Source organism: Chrysochloris asiatica, unplaced genomic scaffold (assembly GCF_000296735.1).
Source record: "Chrysochloris asiatica unplaced genomic scaffold, ChrAsi1.0 scaffold00029, whole genome shotgun sequence".
In the NCBI taxonomy this organism is placed as follows: domain Eukaryota; kingdom Metazoa; phylum Chordata; class Mammalia; order Afrosoricida; family Chrysochloridae; genus Chrysochloris; species Chrysochloris asiatica.
Window position 1 is genome coordinate 7313623 of NW_006408547.1, and position 13173 is coordinate 7326795.

Consider the following 13173-nt stretch of genomic DNA (forward strand, 5'->3'; position numbering starts at 1 on the left):
CTTTTTTTCCCTCTTCTTTCTTCTTCTGGTTGAGCTCTGATCATTCAGTCATTGAAGCCAGGTCAAGTGGGTATTATCTGCAAGTGTGGGTGTTCTTGCACATATCCCCTCTCTTTATATCAGCTGGATGCTTCACTCTCCACTCTAGTCCTCTGTGGCTATGTCACTGACTCTGGGCCCAAGAGTCTCCAGGTCTTGCCACACTGCTAGCTGACCAGGTCTCCACCCGGGTTCACAGGAGTCTATTGAACATTGTAGGGCTTATCTCGCTGCTTCATTGCTGTTTTTCCCTCACTTCCCCTTATGGGTGACAAGCGTGGTCACCAATCAGAGTATGTATTCCCATTGAGTCTTAGTCTTGGAAGAGAGTTTGTACTGAGGGGACCCAACCACTTACCTTGATGTCTCCTGGGCAAGCAACTTGCTTGTTCTTGTAGTAACAGTCGGTCTGCCTGTATTGTTTTATATTTTTTTCTGTAGGTCTTTCTTTCAAGAAGTATCTTCTGTTCATCTAGCTGCTCCAGGCTGGTCTGCTCGTCCTTTCAAGTGGAAATTTCCCATCTCTGAAAATCTGGATGTGGTTCAGGCTTCCACCTATAGTCTTATGTAATGCACAGGCTCTGCAGGAAGCCTCCTTCACTGGACACGTTGTAGCCAGTGAATAGGCAGAAGACGGACTTAACAAGCTTTCTATGGTGATGTTTCTGGCTATTCCTTTCTCTCCCCCTCCAGTGTCTATTTTATAATATAATGCAAGGAAAACCAAGATTCAAAAGACAGCCAAGCTGCTTAACATTATTCCCTCCTTTTCCCCATTCCAACCATGTCTCAATCTCTGTATCCCAGAGCCCTGTTGTTTCAAGGTTGTTCATACATCATTATTTACCTCTGTCCCATTTAGCTCATTCAAACCTGCCTAATTGTTCTCCCATCTCTTTGTTCTTCCATTCCCCTCTCCCTTCTTGTATATTGCCCCCCTCCCCAAACTGTCCTGTGTCTATTCCCTGCCCTGTGCTCCACCTTCCCCTCCCTCCCCTCACTGCACCCGTACATCCCAGCAACCAGCAAAGAATCCACTTTACTGGATTAGTATGGGTTGTTTTTCTTAGTCTTTTACAGTAGTGGTCCTATGTAGTGTTTCTCCTTTTGTGACTGACTAATTTCACTCAACATAATGTCCTTAAGGTTCATCTATGTTAGGTGGTGGCATGCAGATTTCTATGATTTTATAGTAAAAATTTTTTAATAGTTTTGATGCATTGAACATTTATGACCAAGATCACACTAGTTTTGGGATTATATCAAGACCATCATATGTGAAGAAAGCAAAAGGTCATTACAGTGACAAGAATGACAAGAATGAAAGAGCATGCTATTAGGAGTGACAGATTCCTGGAGAAGGACAACTTGCTTGTCTGAGGGTCAGAGAAAAAGACTGACACATTGGCTGAAACAGTGGATTTAATCAGAGTCACAATTGTGAGGATGATGCAGGACTGGGCAGTGTTTCCTTCTGTTCTGACAACTCAGTGGCATAAAACAATAACATATTTAACAAACTTTCATATTAGCCATAATATATACATATGTGTGTAGATAGATAAACAGATCTCTAAAGTAGCATATGTTTGGACATTATCTTTTTTATTTTCCTGAAATTTTTATTATTATTTTACTTCTGTATAAGTGTTTGTTATTGAAATTAATTGCTAACATTTGGGTCTATGTACAAAACTTCTATTTTGTATTCTTTCGTTATCCTAATGTTATCTATATTTTCCTATCTTTTTTGCATATGACAGATAATTTTGTGGTTTAACATGCTTTTTCACACTCTGGTAAATTGGAAGTTATATATCTGTTTCTCTTCCTTTAGCTGTTGTTAGAAAGATATAATGGGCATCCTTAACCTAAAAATTAATAAGTTTACATTCCATTTGTGTTATAAGAAAAGTGCATCAGTCACTAACTCTCTGTGTTTTGGCATAAGTTCTTGTATTGTCATATATGTAAATTCTATTTTTCAGTCACAAGATGATGTACAAGCAATATTTGTTTAGACTTGTCTACATAATTAGCAACAGTTTTGTCCATATTTTCTCTTGTACCTTAGATCTAGGAATAATCTGTTTCTCTCTAAAGTACTGTACACAGTTTACAATTGTTTTGTCCTTGAGACCTATTGGTAACTTATTCTCATAGTTTTTGTGGTTTTTTTCCCCCAGGGAATGTCACTATCTCCTCTCATTCCTAAAAATGAGATATATGCTGAAAAATTATAAATTAACTATTGTTTTAGCATATTAAATATATTCATTCTTGGATTTTTTTCCCCCATCTTATTCTTGAAAAAAGTCAGTTCTGAATTTATCAGACATACTGTTTGAGTTAAATATTCTTATATCTTTGGCTACTTTTAAGACCTCAGGTTTTACAGTTTCAATCTCATTTTTCCTCACAATTCATGCTGTTGAGCAGTTTTGGGGCTTTCTGAGTCTGTGAGTTGTATTATTTCGTTTGTTTGTGAAAATTCTCAGGCATTTCTTTTTAAATAGTAATAATGAAGATTATTTCTATTAGTTCCTCTGAGATGTTTTTATTTCTTCACATTTTTCTCTGTGTCTCCTAAACTTTTTCATAATTTCCATCTATTTTACTTTCTGTATTATATTCCTGATAATCATTTGAGTTCTCTTTTACAATTTGCCAATCTCCTATTTAGGTGCTGTAGGATAAAGAACTGGACTGCTAACTGCAAGTTTGGCAGTTCAAACCCACCAGCCTCTCCTTGGAAACCCTGTATAGGGTCGCTATAAGTCGAACTGGCCGTACGGCACTAAACAACAGTAACAACATATATTCTCTTAATCAAAACCTATTTAAAATGAAGTATTATTGTAGAAGTATTTGATGCTTTGTTTCATACTAAGGAATACAGAATTGTTGTTAAATGAGGAGTGGCTATTGGGTTTGAACTGCCAATCTTGTGGTCAGCAGGCCAGTGCATACGCTAGTGCCACACTAGAACTGCAACCACTAACACACAATTAGCAATATATTAGTATTTTTCTCATGATTATAAGATACATACTTAAATTTCATCAATTTTGGTAAGCTGCAACTATGTTTTCCAGACCAGAATGTGATATGATTCAAGAAACACCACTGGGCTCTGATTTTACTAGGGCTTCCACTGTTGAAGCTCGCATACAAGTCTGAACTTATGGTTCACTTTGTTAATGTAAACAAGCTCAGATCAACTGCCTAACTAGTTGCTACAAAAGAATAAGGTCTAACCACTGCATTGTGTTCTTCTTTCTATTAAACTTACAGTTCTGTTCACCGATAAAGCTCTTACTAACACAACATAAAAAAGTAGTACAAGACTGTCGGAATTTGAATCTTAACTCTCTTGGTAGCTATATAATACTCCAATGAGGAGTAAAGATAAAAATAATAGTCATGTGATAGTGTCTCTGTGATGACTAAACATGTTATTACATGTAAAGCAAGTTAAACCCAACTTCAAGCCATCAAGTGGAATCAAACTCTAAACAATCCTAAGGTGCAGACTAGCACTGTGTCATAGGGTTTCTGAGACTAAATCTTATGAGCGCTAACAGCCTCTTGCTGCTGTGGAGCAGCTGATGGATTTGAACCACTGACCTTGCAGTTAGCAGCCCAGTGCTTATCCCATTGCAACACCAGGGCTTCTTGTTATTTTACCAGCAAGTATGTTCCTTAGAAGCAAGATGCGATGACTTCATTTTTCATCCTGCAGGTATGATGTCAGGTGGGACCAGTCCCTAAAAGGACATTGTTGTTGTTGTTAAGTGCCGTGTAATCGGTTCCGACTCATAGCAACCCTACACAGGGTTTCCGAGGCTGTAAATCTTTACGGGAGTAGACCGCCTCATCTTTCTCCTGCGGAACCGCTGGTAGTTTCGAACTGCTGACCTTGCGGCTCACAGCCTGATTCGTAACCACTACACTACCAGAGCATATGCTAGGTAAACTAGAGGATGAGCGAAAATGAGGAAGAGCCTTAAGGAGATAGATTTGCACAGTTGGCTGCAACAATGAACTCAAACATGACATCAATTTGAGGATGGTACAGGACTGGGCGGTATTTTATTCTGTTTCAAATAGGATTGCTATGAGTTGAAACTGACTTGAGGGCATCTAACAACAATGGTAGTAGAGGAGTCTCTGGAAACACAAACAGTTAAGAGTTTAATTACTAACAGTATGGTTGGTGAAACAAATCAATAAGAGGTGCCTTAGAAGAAACAGCTTCCTGAAAAGTCACAGCTTTGAGAACCGTATGGAGTGTAGTTCCACTCTGTAGTATATGGGTATTGCCAGGAGTTGGAATTAACCACAAGTGGTTTGTTTCCCCCCAGTAGTCGGAGCAATAGTAGTCAGTGGTGGTTCAGTGGATGAACTGTCTTCTCCCATGCTGGAGGCCCATCTTGATCAGCCATACACATCATACACAATCACTCCCACATGCCAGTGCTGGCTAGAGTGTTGCTTTGGTGATGAACAGCTTTCAGCAGTTTCCAGACTAAGAGAATAAAAAGGCCTTGTAATTATTTCTGAACACCAGCCCATGACCCTTTAATATAATAATTATGAATGGTGAGATATAAGGAATCAAATACAGAAAACTTATCACACAGTAATGGTTGTATACATGGCATACATATAGGATCCTACATCTTTGAAAGTATAACAGCTTTTCTTCCTTTTCTGAAAAACAAACTATCAGTGCTGTATGTATATGTTGTTGTTAAGTGCCGTCAAGTCGATTCTGACCAATAGCGTCCCTGCTGTATAGGGCTTCCGAGGAGCAGCTGGTGAGCTTGAACCACCGACCTTGCAGTTCAAATTACCTTTGCAGTCTGATGCATTAGCCCACAGCGTCACATGAAGACTCCTATATATAAACTATTAAAAAAAAAGTCTTTAATTTTTTTTTCTTTTTATAGTTTATAGGGATATATAAACTATAAAAAAGAACTATAAAAAGAAAAACTGAAAAACAGTTTGCATATGTATATATATGTAATATGCAATTTTTGAAATTCATATAAATTTAAAATTTTTGCTTGGACTAAAAATACTTGTATAATCTTATACTGGAAAAGTTGATAAAATTTAAGGTATGTTTAAGAAAGAATTTTTTTAATGAATGGTTGGTTGTATGGATAACCAAATCCAATAAATCCACTACAGTAATACAATTTCTATTAAATATATTTAAAATGCAAAACTTATAAGTAAAATAGAGCCTTAATTTATGAGTATAATGGTGTGGTGCTGTGGGCTAATGTGCTGAACAGCAAGGTTGGTTTGAACCACCAGATCAGTGGTTCAAGCTCACCAGCCACTCCTTGGAAACCAAACACAGGGTTGCTATGGGTTGGAGCAGACTCAATAGCACTTAGCAACAACAATAATAATCAACACATGTATTCAAATTCAATATTTTTAGAAATTAAATTGCTGAAGGATGAAAGTTAAAATGACAAAGGCTTTGCTTGAAGTCAATGTGGCATATTGAAATCAAAACCCAAATAATATACAAGATAAGTGGACTACAAATCGGCATTTCCATTCCTTCCTTCATTCATTCCTTGGCTGTTTCTTTGAACACCACTTCAGTGTTATCCCAGCTTTCGCTGGCTAGACTGGATCTCTAAAGAAGTTTACCTCCCAGGCCTCAGTTGCCTCTGTAAAATTTAAGTAATTGAATTAAATAATTCATTGGGGCCCTTTTCTGTTCTAAAATTATATGATTCCATAAAATCCCAAAGTTCTATATCTCATATAAAATCCATATGTCTCAGTCTAGGTTATCTTCAGGCTCCAGGGCAATAGTTCATAGATAACTTTGAATTTATAAACATGACATACTATCTCCAAATTTTAATTTCAAATTAAAACTTTAGTATTCACCAAACCCCTGTTAAGGAAAGAGAAGTGGAAAACGTTCTGAGTTGGGTAGTGTCAGTGAAAAGTTGAAAAATTCCTAGTGCTCAACGGTTTACAAAGTGACAGTGAGAAAAAGCAGATCCTCCCACTATTCTGCTGTTGGATTTCAAATACAGGGTCATTTTCCTCTTCTCTTAGTTACACTGTAAAATGTTGTTGTATTTGGCTGATACACAAAAGAAGGATTAAACTATATGAATTGATAAGAGCTGTTGTACCTTAAAGTTTCACTGATATGAATCCCTGTGTCTTTCAACATTGACGTAAAGGATGCAGGACTTTGTTTTCGTTTTGTTTGTGTAAACAGATGGAGGTAGTCACAATAGTGTAGGTAACTCTTGGATCAGAAGATAAAATTCTGTTCTTAAACAAAACAAAAGTAAGTTAGAAAACAGATTTGCTGGGATTTAGAATGTTGTGCAAGTAAGGGTGGCCTGGAATATCTTTTACAGACATTTTAAAGACACAGATAGTTTGTTTTGAGTCCTTCTACTTTTATTTCTGCACTTTAGTTACCTAAACATTCTAAACTTAGTTTGACTTTTAGCCAGGGAAAGAACTCAGTTTAACTAAACAATTGTCAGATTTTATAAAAGATCTTAAATACTTGCTGTTCTAGCACCTACCATTGTATTTATAGAATCAGCATTGTAAGATAATACAGTTGGCCTTCTTTATCCATGGCTCCACATCCTCAGATTCAAGATAAAAAAATTGATTTAAAAAATTTTTAAAGTGATTAAGTGGCCAAAACCAATCCCCGAAGCAGTAAGTGTTATTTGCATAGTATTTACTTTGCATTGTTGTGGTTGTGTGCCTTTGAGTCAGTTCTGACTCATCGTGACCCTGTAGAGTGGTTCTGAGAGTAGCTGGTGGGTTTGAAGTACCCACCCTGTGGTTACTAGTCCAGTGTTTATCCTACAGCACTACTCAAGGCTCTTACACTGTACTGATATTGTTGTTGTTAAGTGCCTTCCAGTCAATTCATAGTGACATTGTATCATGTATTATAATTGATCTATAGATGATGTGGTGTGGTGCTACGGGATAAAGCCCTGGACCACAATGTTGTTTTGAATTGCAAGGTCAGTGGTTCAGATTCATTAGCCACTCCTCAGAAACCCTATACAGGGCTGATGTGAGTTGGAACGTACTCGATGGTACTTATTAATAACAACAACATTAGATGATCTAAAGTATACATGAGTATGTGCATAGGTTATATGCAAATATAATGCAATTTTATAAATGTTTGCAGATTTTCATATCGTGGAGTGCTATTGTTAAGTGTAGTCAAGTTGATTCCTACCCATAATCACCCTGTATAGTTTTTCTGAGGAGCAGTTGGTGGGTTTGAACCACTGACCTTGTGGTTTGTTGTCCATTGCTTATATTACAGTGCCATACTAGGAGTCCATTCATGGGGTAAGGGGGTTCCTGAAACCAATACCCCACAGGAGCTGAAGAACAACTGTGCATCCTTGGATCAACAGCTAATAATGAATGATATATGAATTATCTAATTAGATAATTTCAACCTATGAGTACTATTTAGGAAAAAAAAGGTAGTAATTATAGCTTGTTACTGATAATTAAAGGAGCCCTGGTAGATTAGTGGGTTGGGTTGCTAACCACAAGGTCAGTAGTTGGATTCTACCAGCGGCTCCAGGGGTGAACGATGCAGCTTTCTGTTCACATAAAAATCCACAGCCTCAGAAATCCTATACATTGTGACTATGAGTTGGAACAGTCTCCAGGGCACAATGAAATAGCCACAGTCACCAATGATAACTAACTCAAAGCTCAAAAATGCCATTTGTTATATTTGAATCATTGGAGACAATTGAAGTTTTACCTGAAGGATGAAGAGACAGGAAATAAAGTTCATTTATCAATCCAGAACTTTCATTCTAGAATTATTGCCTTTGTGACACACAGAAAGTTTAAATGAAGGTAACTATCAAACTACAAACTTATTCTGAGAATCAATAGAAATGAAAACAATTTATTGTAGCCATAATACAGAAAATAACTTCCACCCAGGTAGTCCTCAACTTAGTACCTATCTGACTTTTAGTGAACTCCACTAATAACTGTATGGCTATTTTATGTTTTTACAGGTTATGATTAGTGATATATACTGCATGAAATTTTCTGATGTTATGATTCTCATGCCAAGTGCTAAAGACAATTATAAAAATTGGTTTTATATAAATAGTGATAATAAAAATCTAAAAAAAAAAAAAGAAGATATATTTGACTTGTGACAGACTGGCCCATGGCACAGTTGTTAGAACAGAATTTTGTTGTAAGCCTGGGACTGCGTGTATAACTTTATGTTGCACCTAAGATATGGTATTAATAGTATCATTATCATAAATAATTAAAGATGCTAAAAAGACTCTTAAACCCTAAATCTGTATCGATATTCCTTAACACTTAGGATCAAAGATGTGAAGGCAATTACTCTTAAGTACAAATAAGAGCATACAAAGAAGGGACAGGACAATAACTTTGGTGTGCTTCCCCACACATTGAAAAAGATAATGTGTTTTGCTTTATATGTAAAGAATTTCATTGTTATGCTGTTGTTTTAGTAGCTTATCTTAGATTTATCTGAATTAGATGTGTTTTTGTTGTTGTACTTTTTGTGTATCTATACTCATCTGGTATTAGGCAAATCAAATACACATATGTTTAGAGTACCCATTCCTTTGAAGCTGATGTCCTTTTAAATAATTCTATAAAAAATAGGGCAAAACGAATGGAAAGTGGTACGGCAGTGAGACTTGAGTGAGTCAACACAAGCCCTATAGAGCATGTTGGAAATTATGAAAATGTGAAGAGTTGGTTATCAACACTGGAATGTTATGGCTCGAAGAAGTATACTGAGACAGGGCACTGTTAAAGCAGGATTATGAAGGTCATGGGGATCTCCACACTCAGATTCTATAATTATAAATTCAAGGGAGGAAAGCTGATAGTAGTTTAACAGTAGTAGGAACGCTTACAGAAAATATGACCTTTGGCTTTTAAAGATGAGTAGAGAGAGTAGGCAACATGGGAACCAGCATGTAGAGAAACCATATATACCACAATAAAGCCCTTGAAAATGTTGTACAAGCTGTAAGAAGTGAGCCTTTAAATGATCAGGAGTGCATAGGAAGCTTAAATGGTGAAGTGCTGCCATGCTAACCAAAAGACAGGTGGTCAGAATTTATCATGCGGTGTCGCAGAAGAAAGCCCTAGAGTCTAACTTCTGAAAGATAACCGCAACTGAAAACCCTATAGAAAGTAGATCTACTCTAATACACATGGAATATCCATGAAGTGAAATCAAATACACATGGAATATCCATGAAGTGAAATCAAAGTAATGGCAACTGATTTGTTGGCTGAATGATTTACTGAACAAGCTAGCATACAATCAGGAAAATCCCCAAAAGACAAAAATGAAAAGGAAGCTATATAAAAAAAGAAAATTAAGACAGCTCTCTTTTTGATTATTATTGGGGTGGCTAAAGATTTAAATGTTCTTAAAATAAGGGATGTGGGGGAAAGAGCTTTCATTCACAAAGGAGAGAAAATTGATCAAGATCTCTAGAAATAATGGGGTAAAAGAATAGACTGCTGGTAAGTGTCAAGTTGGTTCCCACCCATTGTGACCCTGTGTAGGATTTCTGAGGCATGACAGGTGCAGTCCAGTGCTTATGCTAAAGTGCCACACCAAGACCCCTAGAAAAATTGACTAGTTCCTAGAAAAGAAAAAAAATTAAAATTCCCTGTTGATGTACTGCTGAAACTGGCTTTGAACTGGTGTCAGCAAATAATTATTTGTGTGTGATATTAAGAACATTGCTCAATAATTTCCACATTCTGTCAGGTTACCTTTCTTTGGTATAGTAAAAAATACGAATCTCTTCTAGTCATTGGCTGTGTTCCAAATTTCTTGGCATAGACTAGTGAGTATTTCCAGCACTGCAAAAATTTGCTGAAACATTTCAATTGGTATTCCATGAATTCCTGGAGTTTTATTTTTTACTAATGTTTTAAGTGCAGTTTGGATTTCTTCCTTTAGTATAATTGGTCTTAATCATCTACCACCTCCTGAAATGGATGAATATAGACTAATTATTTTTGGTACAGAAACTCTATATATTCTACCCTCTTTTGATGCTTTTTACATCATTTAATAGTTTGCCCACTGAATTCTTCAACATTCCAAGTCAAGGTTTCAACTTTTTCTTCCATGTTTTCTTCTTGAGAAATGCTGAGCATTTTCTTCCCTTTGGATGGTCTAACTCTCGGTCTTTGAATATTTCAGCTAGTTATCTTAAAAATCCACATATATAATATAACTATGCAATAATGAATATAATATATAAATATGTAACTCAACAAAAGCAAAGCATTTGAATTGAAGGAAAATTCATTGAAAACATTTGATATGTACATCCTAGAAAATTTCTTCCAAAATAAAGAAAACTTGAAAAAGACAACAGTATTCAATATGGAGTATGCCTAAATATGGAGACAACAAAAATATCCACAACTGGACAAATAAAGAATATCATTATAAATGGAGACAAAATTTAAATTATCAGTGATTTTATACTGCAAAAGGCATCTTTAAATTTTTGAAAAGACAAGATGTCATTTTCAGTGCTAAAGTGCTTTTGACCCAAGTCACAGCCTTTTCAGTATTCCTATATACATTCAAAACCTGAACAATGAATAGGATAAAGAGACGAATTGATGTACTTGATCAAGATCTTAACAATGAATATTGACTATATTCTGGACTGCAAGAAGAACATAAAAATTAGTCTCAGAAGAATTGCATCCAAGATGCTCCTTAAAAGCTACGATGGTGGGAGTCTCTTGTTTTTATTGAACACTTTATCAGGAAACACCATTTGTTAGAAAAAGGCACCATATTTGGTAAAGTCGAAGGAATTGATATGATAGTAACAATGGACCCAAACATAGCACTGATTGTGAAGATAATGCCGGATCCAGTAAAGTATAGTTTTGGTATTTATTGGATCTATATGAAATGGAGCAACTTACAATACCAACAACAATAAAGAAAGGCATAGGTCATTTTCCCTGGGCACAGTATGTCAATGTAGTCTAGGGTTTTCCTATAGAGATGCGAAAGCAGACATTGTGGTGTGAGGGGTGCGGGGTGGGGGGTAGGGGAGAGGGGGATTAGCCATTCAATTTCCAGTTAAGGAGAATGGTTTAAATTTTACAGGCTGTGTGGGGCCACCACCGATGGAAATTATATCCATAAAATTCATAATTTGAGAAGCATAACATTGAAAAAAATTGAATGCAATATTTTATAAAATCAATACAAAAAAAGATATAAAACTGTAGTTTTAGAAAGTTGTTCTTTTCAAAAATTTTAAATTTTGGCGACAGAATACATAACAAAATAAGCTCTGCAATTCAGTGTTGTATGAAGCCACCGTGCTTCCAACTTTTTTTATAGCAGCATATAAACATTAGAAAAGTGCTTACAAAAATACATTGGGGGAGTAAGCAGCTGACAAAAAAGCAACACATGCATTTTCTATGTTAAATACGGTAGATCATTATTTAAAAAGAGCAATGGATTGTGAACTACAAGGTCAGCAGTTCAAATCTACCAGCTGCTCCTCAGGAAACCCTATATAGTTCACTAAGAGTGGGAACTGACTTGATGGCACTTAATAATAATAAAAATGTTTAAGTAGACAGTGTTTTCATGGAAAAGTTTCGATTCAAGGATAAAGAGTATCTCAAGACAATATTGTCAGCAATTTCTTTAGCCTAAATGGGTCCAGTAAGTGTGAATTTTGCTTATGGTACTAGAAAAAGTAGCACAAATATGAGTGAAGTATGCACAGTTTGAGTATTACAACTGAGGCAAGTATGTTGTATGCAAGAAAAGTAATATATTTTTAAACGCTAAAATTCCTGGTATGGGGCTATAGGATAAGCACAGGACTGCTAACCACAGCTAGGCAGTTCAAGCACACCAGTCACTCATTAGGAACACTAAACAGACTCACTGTGATTTGGAATTAACTTCATGGCACTTCATAACAGCAAGAACATGCTGTATATAATTTCACAATAAATGTATGCGTGTGTCTGTGTGTATAAAAAGTCCTAGTGGGCCAATGGTGAAGTAGTTGGCTGGTAACTTAAAGGTCATACCTAGTCTTGGCTCTTGATGGTCTACTTCCACATAGATTTACTGCCTGCGGGGCAATTCTCCTCTATAAATAGGGTTGCTGAGATGGATTTGTCTTGATGGCAGTTGTCTTATGTATATATTAAAACAACTAGGGGCAACACATATTCATACTTTTTAGATATACCTAGTCACTTCATGATATTACTTTTTATTGACTTACAGATTTATGGTCATAGTCTCCAGGGACAATTCAATCAATTGTCATAATATAGTTCATAAAATTTATGTTCTCCTTGTCTATTAAGTAGTATCTGGAATCTTAAAAGCTTGCAAAGGATCATCTGAGATTCTACTACTGGTCTTTTTGTGTGTGTGTGTCTGTAACAAAAGAGAAAGACAGAAACACGAGAGACAGAAAATCTACAAGACTTATTTTTTTCTATGAACCATGGTTTCCTATTCCTTGAAACCAAATAATTAGAGTCTGGCAGCCATTAGTGAATATTCTGATCAGTATCTCCTTGGATGGTTCTTGATAGAAATGGAGAACTTAAAATTCTGCTACAAAGTGAATTGTTTTAGTGTCATTTTGGATATGGATTTGATACAGACCTATTAAAAAATATTTCACAGTGATAATGAACTTTTCATTTTATTATTTTTTTTAATTTAAGGTTTTTATTGTAGATTGAAACTTTACGGGGCATATCATCAGTTTTACATTCAACAAATCATATACCTTGTTAATTACATTGATTATAGTCCCCTCCATGTACCATCAGTTAAAAGTATTTCTCTCTATCCAATTTAGCTTTCTTTAAAAACAAACAAACAAAAAAACCCACTCAGGCATATATAATAACTTACATCTCCAAAGGGCACATTCAGCAAGTCTGCTCCTAGCCACCAGTTCTTAGTCCTTCTCTTCTTAGTCCATGAATCTAGAGTCCTCAGCTGCTCCCCCTCTCCATGTCCCCATCTCTGCCTCC